General features: G+C 39.1%; 1 non-coding gene across 1 annotated transcript; it reads right to left on the minus strand.

Moving 5' to 3' along the window:
• Positions 1 to 13,118: 13,118 nt before the first annotated feature.
• On the minus strand, positions 13,119 to 13,224 carry LOC120268014. Its single transcript, XR_005538685.1, has one exon. It is a non-coding gene; the product is annotated as a small nucleolar RNA R71 (small nucleolar RNA).
• Between the last annotated feature and the right edge of the window lie 260 nt (positions 13,225 to 13,484).

Consider the following 13,484-nt stretch of genomic DNA (forward strand, 5'->3'; position numbering starts at 1 on the left):
ATTGATATTTTTTTAGTAGCTATGTAGTATTGCTGACATGGTAAGAAATGAGTGACATGTACCACCTCGTCAGCATGTCCATTATCAACATTGGCACGAGTGACCCAATTGATTGTAGTTATAAAGTTGAATGACCTAATTAAATTTTTTTATAATTAAGTAACCCAAATAGGAGTATTTAAATAGTTGGATGACTATTTAGATATTTTACCATACAGAGAAGCCCATTTTTGGCAAGGATTTATTGAAGATGTTTGTTCACATGACTTTCAGTGCCAACTTATTTCATTTGAATCTCTTCATCTTTAAATGCTGCTCGGACGAAGGAATGCTTGATTCCAGTTTACTTGGTGCTATAGCAATATGTAATAATCTCTGACATAAAAATTGCTGATTTATTATCACAAAATAATGTAGTAGTTTCATCTTGGAGCAAATCTTGTTTGGCTCCAATGTGTTCCAAAATTTTTTTTTTAAGTGATAGTGATTGACATGCTACCGTGCTAATTAGCACACATTTTTGCTTCTGGGGAATATAATGCTAACTTTTGATGTTTCTTAGATGCTTATGAGAATATAGCAAAACCATGTTATAAGAAAAAACATAATCAGAAATGCTTTTTATGTCATTTTTCCTACTTACACTGTTCATTGCTGCAGTGATTTACATCTAAACTCCTTTTAGCATGATGTTTGGGGATATGTGTGAACTCCAAATGTTGATGATTTGACCTCCAAAACACGCAAAAAATGCTTCTCCATGCCATAATTGATTTTTTGATGTCCTAAAATAAATAAAATATAAAAACGGCTTAAAATGATATTGGAGTCATGAAATTCACATGAACATGAGTAAAATATATCAATGAAATAGTGTATTTGGACACTTATCAGAGAGTAGAAAGACCATCTGACATCTGTCTTTCGGTGGAGTCCTCCATTCTGGGAGTAATTTTGAAGAGTCTTGCACTTCCAGATCAAGAGACTGCGGCGCGGATTTCTGCAATAATTACTTTAGTTTGGTTTATTTGATTTATGTATTCTTACATCATGGTTTTTATATTTGCATTTCAGCATTAGGGTGTGTAAAATTCTAGTAATAAATTTATCATATATGATGTTGTAGACAGTTGTGTCTAATTTAAGTTACTATAGTTATAATTCAAGTAATGCATTGGCATTTGTAGAGTCATACATGGTTGTATTATTTTCAATATTAGTCATTTTGTTTTATTTCACTTAAGCAATGATAGTTAGAAGATAATTAAAAACAGTAAAAGAACACATGGAAGCACATGTAAGTGTTTTTCTTAGGTTTTATGATGCATGAAATATCTCAAAGTAGGCAAAGAATGCGCTAGCCAAGTTCCACTAATTGCCATTTAGTTTTGTGCTCCTGGTCTCTTGTTTTGGAATTGCGAATCTCTTGAAGAATTGCTCCAGGCATTCTCGGGCTCAACGGAAGAGGATAGTTTGCAATGGATTTCTAGGACAAAGGGGTTGGGAGGAAAAGTGGGAAAGAGAAGATATGTTAACGTGGCATCCTACATGGACCGAGTAAAAGACATATGTATAAGTTGTTAACATAGCGCCTTTTATAACATAGCGCCTTCCACAAGTGCATATTACATGGAATAGTGGAGTCCATGCAAGCATTTTAGCATCCACATTAATATATTCTTGTTGGAAAACCTAAATATCCTGTTTATGCAATTAAATCAAAGTTTAGTGTTTATTTTGATACAAATTGAAGCATAATATTTAAATTGAAATAAGAGCAAAAGTTGGTACCCACCCAAAAATATTACCTGATGATTTGAAATTGGTTTTGAATCATCTATTTGAGACTACTTTACTATATCTTTTGCATAATTCTTTTGGAATAAAAACATAATCCTTCTTTGTTTGATGTGTTTCAATGTCTTGGAAGCAGTGAACTAAGCCTAAATCACTCATTTCATAACTTTTCATCGGGATGTTAGTATGGATTATTATTAGCTCGTGCCAGTTGGGTCAAGATTACTTGAGTGCTTATACTCACCCCAGTACAACCCATTTCATAAATAGGTCAAATGACGAACCTAGTTATTATACAGGTGGACCCAAACCGACTTGGCCCATCTCTCCTATTTAAAAGAAACATATAAAAGAAAAATTCAATCTTTTCTTTCAACATAATGGGAATATGTAATAGACAATGCTTTCAACAACGATTGTGTTTTATGTTAAATGAATAAAAGTATTTGCCTAGTATACGTAAACATAATTAAATGACAATGAGCATAATCAAATTTGAGAATCTCGCACTCTTTTCCACATACTAATAAATTGAGTACATCGATATAAAATAATTGTTTAATGTCATTTTTGTAACTATCATCACTTTCAATGACTACAAACAACCGGCTGGTTCCCAACTCTTGATTATAAGAGACCAAAACTATTGAATATTCATATCAATGTTTATATATTTTCGACAAATACATAAACTTATTTGCACATGACCCGGAGGAAACAATTGCTTTCGAGCATATAGTTACAATGTTACAAATACACATTATTATTAAATAACATAATTTTAAAATCAAAGAGATGTCTCAAATAAGGGATTTTTTGAACAACCATGGACTAGTGTAGTGTAGTGGATTATTAATATATTTTAAAAAAATATATAATTTATAATTTTTTTAACGATCAATATTGAGCGTAGTGGATTGCTATTTAAATAGTAAATAAGCAAACATAAGGTCGAATCTCTGGGTGAACAGTATTGTTGCAGTGCTGTGTAAATATTATAGAAATACTATAGCAATACTGTTTATTGGGTCTCCCTTGGGATGATATAGTTTTATTTTTCTTCGAGGGTTACATAGGGGATTTATTAGTTATGTTTGATTTCTAAAAATCTTTTGATAGGACTCTAATTGGCTCATATAACACTTGGACGAGTTAATAAATTTCTAGGGGTCTATAAGTCGTAATTAGTGCAACATTGTAGTTACTTGTTTTTTGATAAGCCTTTTCTAGGGTGGTGCTTGTCGTAATTTTTTTTTTAAAGGGGGATTTTTTTTTTGTGATGTATAGGGATACATCAAGTGGGAGTAAGTATTATTTTTTGTTCTAAGTTTTTGAATAGGAATTTTTTTTTTAATTTAACAATCCCTCCCCCCCCCTTTTTTTTAAGCTCTTTTTGCTTTTCTTAAACGATTTGTTTAGTTTATGTTAGATATGCGGACATGTACACTAACTATCCTTTATTGTTTGACCATCATTAATTAAGGGGCCAAATTAGATATCAAATAAAGATTAGTACATAATGTTATCTCATTATAAGTGTAAGATAATTTTATAATACGTAGAACCTTGAGACTATTGCTAACCATCGATAGATAACATAGCAAAAAAGCCAAGGTCATATCATAGAAGTAAAAGATTTTCATAGCGAATAAGTAATGATTATTCTTGACGAGGAAGCAAGAGATCTTTATGTATATATCGGTTGTGGTCCGTGGCTTAATACTCAACAGCCAAAACATTGCAAGCTCCTTGATCTCAATTGATTCAGAAGACTTCAAGCTTATCAATCTCAATCAATGGGCATAATTATGTTTATGGATTTATGTTTTCCAAGTAATTTGCACATAACTTTTTTATGTTTTGTGATTTGGTATAGAAATTTATATTTATTTTTGCTGTTATATACTACTAATTTAAGATTAAAAAATAGTAATATTTTTAATGTCACCCCCACCTAGCAAAAATTACAACAGTTTAACTTTCAATAGATAGAAATTACAAGGGTCAAAATTTCAACAGGTACAACCTCCAATAGTCAAACCTATAATGGTAAATAATTATAAAGGTCACCAAAAGTTAAGATAGTCAAACCCAAATAGTCAGAGAATCTAGCAGTCAAAAAAAAAAAAATAGTCAAACCTCTTGGAATTATTAGAAATTACAGCGGTTTTTAAAATTTAAGACTACTAAATTGGTGAGTGTCTAAATGTGCATATTTTTATTATATTATTTTACACACTTCGCATACATTTTTTTGGATTGATGTTCGTTTTAGGCTCAATTTGATATATTTTTGTCTACAAGGCATGGAAAAGATGACTGGTGATTGGGAATGCATTGCGGAGTGTTTTCGAGGCGAAACGGTTGAGTTTCGAAGAGAAGTAGTGTAGCACTTTACTATAGTAAACCGCTGTAGTGTACTCATTGTAGACATACTGTAGCACAACATGGTATTTTGTGCGGCCCGCACATAAGGCCGCACGGAATGGGCAGAAAGGCATGCGGGAATTTATGCACCCGTATGAGAGGCCACATGGGGCGTTTTGTGAGTTGTGCAGGCAGTTTATGCGCCTGCAAAAGAGCCCGCATACTGCCTCGATTTCTGGACAATAAAATCCCGAATCTAGTGTTTGAGAAGGGGCTTTTCTTCCATCTTTTGGTTGCCCTTGTGCGGGCACTTTGGGGGTGATTTGAGGGGATTTATAGAAGCATTTGGGAGAGATCAAGCCAACATTTAAGCACCAAGCTAAGCCACTTGGAGAGATTCAATGTGGCATCACTCATCTTGTTGAGCTTGGTAGGATAAAAAGGGGAGAACTTTATCTAGTCAAGTGGGTTTCAAAGATAGAAGGAGTTTTTATGATTTATGGTTGATCGCCCGCAAGTGTACAGGATCGCCAAGTAATACCTTGAGCGAGGGCCCAAGGATCGTATTCCACGGGGCTAAGGAGCTCCTATTACTCATCCATCACCTATTATCTAACCTTACAACTTAATCATGGTATACTACTCTAATACATGCAAAAATGTAAATAGAGGACAAGTATAACAATTCCAAGGCAAGCAAGGAGATCACAAAAGCAATGATAATAAAAATAGGCCTAGGGACGAGGATCCCCATGAGGGGTCATCATGATGTATGGATGCATAAGAATAAAGTAGCAAAGGTGATTTAGGCCGATGGGCCTCAACAATAGTTCAACCCCAATTTCTCGGTGGTTAAACCCTAATCCCGTACAAATGATGACAAGGATCTCTCCTTAATCATATTCCTACGATTGCAATAAGTGAATGGAGATCATGAAACAAGGATACACTTAACCTAAGTTTATCCTCATGGTTCGGAGGATCTACCTACATCCAATTTCTCGGTATGTTGCTCAAAGATTACCCCTTTTAGCTCATTAACGATCTAGTACACGCGAGTAGGTCACGTCTACGTGTACAACTCAAACAAGAACTAAGGATTTCTCCACATAATAGTTCTAGGCATGAAACACAATGAGCCAAACCATAAATCACACCAATGCATTCCAAATATAAGTGTAGCATCCAAAATACATGATGAACCCCCCAAGGTTCACCTACATCCGGTGGCCTTGGGGGTCTAGTGTGCCACCATACAAATAAGTATCTCAAACTCAACAAAAATAAGAAGTAAATGCATAAATGACACTCCCTAGTCCGAATGATGATGAGGATGGAGAATGCCGGCGGAATGACGATTTCTCTAACCCAAGGAAGGTTGAATGCTCCTCCTCCTTTGATGATGAAGCTCTCCCCTTGAAGTTCAAGCTCTTGATCTCTCCAAGCCTCAAGCCAAAACACTCCCAAGAATGATGTCTTCGTTCTCCTTTTCTCTCCCAAGTAATGGCTGCCAAGAGTCCTCCAAAAGTCCCTCAAATGGCCTTCAAGATACCCTCATATACCCCCCAACATCTCTCACAAATTGGTCTCTACATGGGTGGTATACCGGCTCAATGAGGAGCTCATTGAGGCCGTTTGGGGTAGGCAAAGTACACAAAAAGCTCTCAGAATAGTCTATACTGGCTCAATGAGCACCTCATTGAGCCAATATGCCTTCAAGCAAATCATCTTCTTCAATAGCTATAGTAATCATCCCGGGCTCCATCCCGGGCAGCATTGAGGCCGTACGCCATGATTAAATTCATGACTTGAAAACTCTACAGGTGCTACAGTTGCAGCTACAGTGATCTTGCTACAGTAAATATACTATAGTACTGCGACCTGGTTTTCTTCTCTTTTTCGCTCAAATTGTATCCTCGTGTTCTCCGTGGCGTTTCCGTGCCCTGCAAAGCAAATAACACACGATTAAGCACAAAACGGGCATCAATTCTTATAAAAATACATGCTAGAAGCAACAAATACATATATTGCATTACGTGCATTTTGACACTTATCAATTTATTTGTGTTATTGATCCTTTAATCTTGCTTTCTACTTCCTTATCATGACAATTTAAACCCCAAGGCCACTGGATGTTGGTGAACCTTGGGATGAACATGTGATTTGTGAATGTTTGGTTTGGTTGAATACATTGTTTATATTTATGATTCAATCTATGAAACTTGTATGCTTTGGATTACATTATGGAGAAATCCGTAATTCATGTTTGGATTATGTATTTGAGGATGGTGTTTGATAAGTGCTTGAGTAGACATATTTTTATATATGTTTTACATGCATTGAGCATCATTTTTACTGTGGTTTATGTCTCATATTGTGTATTTGGTGTTCTTTTATGCATATAGGTTGTGAATGCCTTGATGAGTAAAAAGGAAGCAAAGATAGGCTATAAAGACACAATGTTGGGAGTTCTTGTTCAATTCAAGGACCAAGACACGAGAGCAGTTCATAAACGTGGAGATGTGTGCCAATTTCCAAGAAGATTTAAGTCAATTCACTATTTGGAAGGGCACAAAGGCATCCACATCTTCATATTCCTTTTCTTTGTGAAGATTGCAAGACCTCTCAAAGATTCGTCGATGAAGAAAAGTTTTATAGCCTACCACATGGACATGTGCTCGGACATGTGGCCTCAAGAGAAGAGTGTTTGGACCGCGTTTCGTGAAAAGTACTGTAGAAATCTTACTATAGTAACTTCAGCATGGCGATATTGTAGCAAAAAAATATCGTTCACGCGGCCGCGGAAATTCCACGCGCCGCGTGGAAATTTTCTGCGACGCCGCGACGTGTGGAAAAATCCACGCAGGGCGCGTGAGGGCACGTGACAGGCGCGATCTAAGGCCTATAAATAGCCGTTTTGCCCTATTCTTTCTCATCTTTTGTGCGGCTCTTGAGGGGTGAGAGCGGCTAGGGGTTTGGAGAGGAGGTCTTTGCGGCTTTGAGGCGCTCGTCACCAACTTTGATCGATTCCTCCTCCGTCATAGCATCAAGGAAGCCACCGGTGAACCTAGCTTCGGAGTGGGTACTTCAAGAGCGTCGAAGCTCTCCATCAAGGCCATCGGTTCATATATAAGGGTGTTTATTTCTATGGTTTTTAATGTACTTTCATTCATTGATGGTGTGTTTTTGTATGTTGCTCCATGGAGAGCTAAAACCCTAGAGGGTATTTGGGCTTGTGAACCCTAGGATTCTCATCTTTTTGTGGATTTGCTTAGTCTTTCTATTTAATCCGAGTTTGATTAAGTTTTTAATCTTGTATTCTCATTGCTTGCTTGTTTAATTAATCCTTGTGGTTGATTGGATTTGCATGATTTGTTACTTTGATGTGAGAGAGGTCTCCATTAGAGTTAGAACTTCAAGATTGAAGAGGGTTGAGAGGGTGAGTCATGAGATAGTGGAGTGTCCCCTCTCCCTTCCGATTGAGTGTATTCTATCTCCGTTCCTTAGGCTCTATGCAACCATATTTGGTGTGAGGCGTGAGATTGAGAGATTTCTCCGCCGGGACCTTGTAGGGGGTTAGGATCCTTCGCCGGGAATTAGGGTTGGATCAATCTTTAGGAATCGGATACACCTCTTGGAATCCCTAGAGTGCTTTGCAGTCATATGTGGTGTGAGGTGTTGAGATTGAGCGATTTCTCCACCGGGACCTCGTAGGGGACTAGTATCGGTGATCGGGAGGCCGGATCCGATTATATTTGGATTTCCACGACTTAACTTACTCATCATAGAAACACTTTGCTTATTCGGTACCTAATACCTGAATCCTAGGGGGAGCATTGCCCGAATACCCCACTTTTACTGATTGAGATCTCCATCCATTTAACCCTTGCATATTCGTCTCCGGTATTCATTTCTTCGCACATTAGATCACCACACCTTTCCATTTATCATTAGGTTAGAAAGCAGAGAAGAAGTTAGTACTAGTAGCCCTGTTCCCTGTGGATTCGACTACCTACTCACCGGGGTAATTATTACTTCGACACCCTTGCACTTGCGGTACATACACGCATATTCGGACGTGTCAGTGTTCCCTTTGCACTAGGTCATGCATAGATTGATAAGGTTGTGAGGTGATGGCATAACTGAGCACTCGGGTGTCAACAAGCCATCTGCTTTAGGGAAATTCCTATGATAGAGACTCCTAGAAAGTAATGCAATCGCAGGAGAGTAAGTTATAAATTGATTTAAGAAACTCTCATATGGGATTAAGAGTTAATCACGAAGGTGTTAGGGTTAGCTCATCTTAGAGATCTTGCGGTCCAAACACAACTTTGTAAAACCAAACTAACTTCCTAGATTACCCTAGTAGTCCTAAGGGGATTTGTATTCAAGGGCCATTATCTACCATCAATTCCACCCCTAGAAATCACATGTTTAGTACCAAGCCTCTAGTTTCACCTTTCTTTGCTAGTTTAGAGTCAAAACACTTTTAATTTGTTTAAGTTAAATAATAGGCGAAGAGTGAGTAATAATACTTTCTTGGTCTTATGGAATATAATCCTCATGCTTCTGCAAAAGTGATAAGTGCTTGTGTATTAGTAATACAAAGTATTCTTTTATTACTATAAGCATTACTTTTATCAGGTTTTAATGCTAATGCATGTGTATTTGTAAACTTTTGTGCATGAAGGGTTGTGAAACCAAATATGAAAGAAAGAAGCCAAAGTGAATTGCGATTGTACTTTGTTGATGAAGTTTTGGAGTGAACAAATGTGAAGACACAAGTTGTGATTGAATATACATGAATGTGTGCCAACCTCCATTGTGCTCAAGCAATTACAATGGTTTAGAGGGGCACAAAGGTAGTCACATTTGTGTATCCTGACTTGTGCAATGATAGCAAGATCTTCACCAATGAGATCTTTTATTAAAGAAGCGACGTGATCTACGATATAGACGTGTACCCGTTTATGTTGCCTCGATTAAAAGTGTGGATTCGGGAGTATTTTGGCGGAGCACTGTAGTAGGTTAATGTAGTAGTTTACTGTAGCACTTACTGTTCACAGGCCGCAGAAAATCAGATTTCCAGAAATCCACACGGGCGTATGGAAATTCCACATGCCCATTGATAAGTGCTTGTGCGATATGAATGCGAAGTGTTCATTCCTTATGTTGAGCATTACTTTTCTCAGGTTTTTACACTAATATGTGTGTTTTTATGTTACTTTTATGCAGGTAGGGTTGTGAGGCCGAGTATGAAGGAAATAGGCCAATGTGGATCATAATGCACCTATTTTGGAGGAAATATTGCTAAGGTTCAAACGCGAAGACATAGGTTAGGTGTGAGATGCTAGAGTGTGTGCCAACCTCCTCTCATTCGAATAAGCACATCCATTTGGAGGGGCACAAAGGCAGTCACACTTGAGCATTCCGATTTATGCACATAAGAACGAGAGCTCCACCAACATGTATATCATTGAAGAAGCAAGTGATTCACGACGTAAACGTGTGCCCGTTTGCGTTACCCCGATGAAAATATGGAATTGGGAAGTTATTCAGGCCGAAGACTGTAGCAGAGCACTGCAGCAATATTGTAGCATGTATTGTAGCAGCACTGTTCACATTCTGCCGAGAAATCAGAGAAACAGATAATCCACACGGGCGTGTGGAAATTATCCACGGCCGTGTGGAAATTCCGCACGGGCGCGTGTACCGTCCACGCCCGTGGAGTCGCCCGATTCCAGCCCTATTTAAAGCCGATTAAGCCCCGATTTTGGTATTCTTTTCTCCATCTTTTCCCCAACTTGAGAGAGGGCTTCGGCTAGAGTTTTGAGGGGTATTGGCTAGGGTTTTTGGAGAGGTTCTACGGCTCCGACATCGCGCGTCGTTTGGAAGAAGGTTATTGGGAGAGCTTTCGTCGGCACTGATCCGGCGAGGTGTATCCTAGGCCGGACAAATGATCCCTTGTGACGAGTAGACGACTCTCCACAAGACCATCGACATGACCATCGAGGGGGTTTCTTTATGGATTCATTGCTTTTACATTCGATTTCTTTGATTGTACTTAGCTCCATGGAGAGCTAAACCCCTAGTGGGTAATTGGGTGATTGTGAACCCTAGGATGTATTCGTTTTATTGAACTTCTTTATTATGCTTTCAATAAATTGATGTTTATTGTGAGTTCCAACCTTGAATGCTTGATTGTATGAACATTTCCCCTAGAGTGACACTAGGGTTAAGAGTTCTTGTTGGTAACCTTGTGAGTGAGTGACACACCACGAGCGTTAGACAAAGCTAGGTTGGAGAGGGTTGAGAGGGTGAGTCGAGAGGTACAGGAGCGTCCCCTTTCCCCTCCGACGTGATAGATTCTACCTCCGTTCCTCGAGTTCTTTGCGGCCATAATAGAGTGAATGGTCTAAGGGATGAATCTCCGCTGGGGCTTAGTTGCGCGTGCAACGGAGTGAAGCATTGAGGGGATCTTAGTATCTATTGCTTAATTGTGGTTAGGGACCTTCCGCCTGGACCAAAAGGTTAGGTCTATAATTAGGAAGAGATTTATCACCTGGAATCCCTAGAGCTCATTGCAACTTTATTCGAGTGCGAGGTTGAGAGGTTATCTAATCTCTCCTCCGGGACATGAATAGAGTTAGGCATAGTTGACCTTAGATTTGGGACTATGTATGTAAGGATTTCCACGACTCACCATTGCATTGATTAGAAAGCATAATAGAGAGTTCTTACACTTGAAGCGATTATCCTAGGTGAAGCATCATCCGAGTACCCCATCTTTATCGATTGCCTTACCCCCTCCTTACTTTTGCTCTCTTACTTGTTGCTTTTAATTGTTGAGAATTAAATCATTGTCACACTTATCATTGTTGATATTCCACATAGCTAAGAATCGAATTAAGTGTCTTTACTCCCTACTCCCTGTGGATTCGATACCCGCTCACCCGGGATTATTACTTCGACAAACCCGTGCACTTGCGGGATATACGCAAGGGGACCTTGTCACCCATGTGGATTCCCGATTCCAGCCTATATAAAGCCGCGAACAGCCCCGATTTTAGGATCTATCTTTCATCCTTTCTTCTATCTTTTCTTCAACTTTTAGGAGGCCGACGGCTAGGGTTTAGAGAGGCTTTAGCAAGTCTTTTAGAGTGGTTCTATCACTTCAACAACGCGTTTCTCTTGGAAGATAGTTATTGGGGGAGCTTTTGTCGGCACCGATCCGGCGAGGTGTGCCCTAGGCTTGACAATGGCACCTTTGGAGAGGACGAGACTACTCCACAAGACCATCGGCACGAATATCGGAGGAGTTTTCCTATGGATTACATGTTTTTACTTTTGATTTAATTATTGATTATATCTTGCTCCATGGAGAGCTAAACCCCCTACCGGGTACTTGGATTTGTGAACCCTAGGATGTATTTGTTTTATTAACCTTTTATTATGCTTTCCTTAATTGATGTCTTTAATTGAGTTCCAATCTTGAATGCTTGTTGAAAGATTTCTCCCTTAGAGTGACAATAGGGTTGAGAGTCCATCTTGGTAATCTTTGTGAGTGAGTGATACACCATGAGGATTAGATAAAGCAAGATTGGAGATGGCCGAGAGGGTGAGTCGAGAGGTAGCTAAGCATCCCCTTTCCCCTCCGGTGTGATTTATCCTATCTCCACATTCCAAGAGTTCTTTGCGGTCATAATAGAGTGAAGGGTTAAGGGATGAGCTCCGCTGGGGCTTAGTTGCCCGAGCAACAGAGTGAGGTGTTGAAGTGATTTTAACACCTGGGGCTTAATTGTGACTAGGGGTCTTTCGCCTGGACCAAAGGGTTAGATCTATATATAGGAATAGGGTTTATCACTTGGAATTTCTAGAACTTCTTGTAACTTTACACAGTGTGAGGTGTTGAGACTAGTTTATTTCTCCGCCGGGGCATAGTGTAGAGTTAGTCACGGTTGACTTTAGATTTTGGACCGTGTATTTAAGGATGTCCATGACTCATTAAGAATTAATTAGGAAGTATAATAGTTGGTTTCGTATCTGAGTACCGTACTTTTATCGATTGCCTTTTCTCTCATTTTATTGTACCTCTCTTTCTTATTATCTTTAGTTTATTTGCATCGATCTTTATCCACACCATCATTGTTTCATTTCCACTTAGTTAAGTAGCAATCTTGGTGTTTCTATTCCATATTCCCTGTGGATACGATACCTCGCTCACCTGGGATTTATTACTTTGACAAACCCGTGTACTTGCAGGACACACACAAGGAGTGTGCTAAGGTTTTGGCGCCGTTGCCGAGGAATAGGTGTTTTGGAAACACTTTACACTTTGCTATTTTAGCTATTTACCATTCATTCTATTTCATCTTTTCTTATTCTATCATCGTTTTGATTTGTTTTCTTTCTTTTGGTGCAGCTCCTAGTTATGAACCAAGGGAACCCTTCGATAATTGTTGAAGGAGATCCTGAACTTGAACGTACACTCAGAAGAAGGGGCAAAGAACTTGTGTAAGAACCATCAAATCTAGTTGAGGTAGAAGGTGATGGGTCCGAAAATATGGCAGAGCAGAATGAACAACAGAGAACACTTTCAAACTATGCCAGGCCCTCAGTTATTGGCACGCAGTCGAGTGTCGTGTGACCCCTAATTACAGCTCCAAATTTTGAGCTAAAGCCAGCATTCATCCAAATGATACAGCAGTCAGCGCAGTTCAATGGTTTGGTCGATGAGGATCCAAACAATCACATTGAAAACTTCTTGGAGGTTTGTGACATGCTGAAGATCAATGGTGTTATGGATAATGCTATAAGATTGAGGGATTTCCCATTTTCTCTAAAAGGAAGAGCCAAACAGTGGCTCCATTCATTGCCAAGAGCTTCCATCATAACATCGAACGAAATGGTCAAAGCCTTCCTTGCAAGGTACTTTTCTCTGGGAAAGTCGGCAAAGCTTCGTAATGAGATATCTTTATTTGTTCAGATGGAGCTCGAATCTTTGTTTGAGACTTGGGAGCGATTCAAGGACCTCTTGCGGAAGTGCCCACAACACGGGTTCCCCGAATAGATGATCATTCAGACATTTTTAATGAGTTGAATCCAAGTACAAGACAACTTCTAGATGCCACCACCGGAGGTACAATGGGGAACAAGACCCCTGAAGAAGCTCGACAATTGGTGGAAGAAATGGCCATGAAATTGATGCAATTACATCTTTGGCAGCCCAAGTAGAATCATTGAGCAAGAAATTGGATACATTGACTTCACCGAGGGTAGCCGCTATCACAAGTTGTGATGGTTATGGGGGTTCACATATG

This window comes from Dioscorea cayenensis, chromosome 8 (assembly GCF_009730915.1).
Source record: "Dioscorea cayenensis subsp. rotundata cultivar TDr96_F1 chromosome 8, TDr96_F1_v2_PseudoChromosome.rev07_lg8_w22 25.fasta, whole genome shotgun sequence".
Taxonomy (NCBI): domain Eukaryota; kingdom Viridiplantae; phylum Streptophyta; class Magnoliopsida; order Dioscoreales; family Dioscoreaceae; genus Dioscorea; species Dioscorea cayenensis.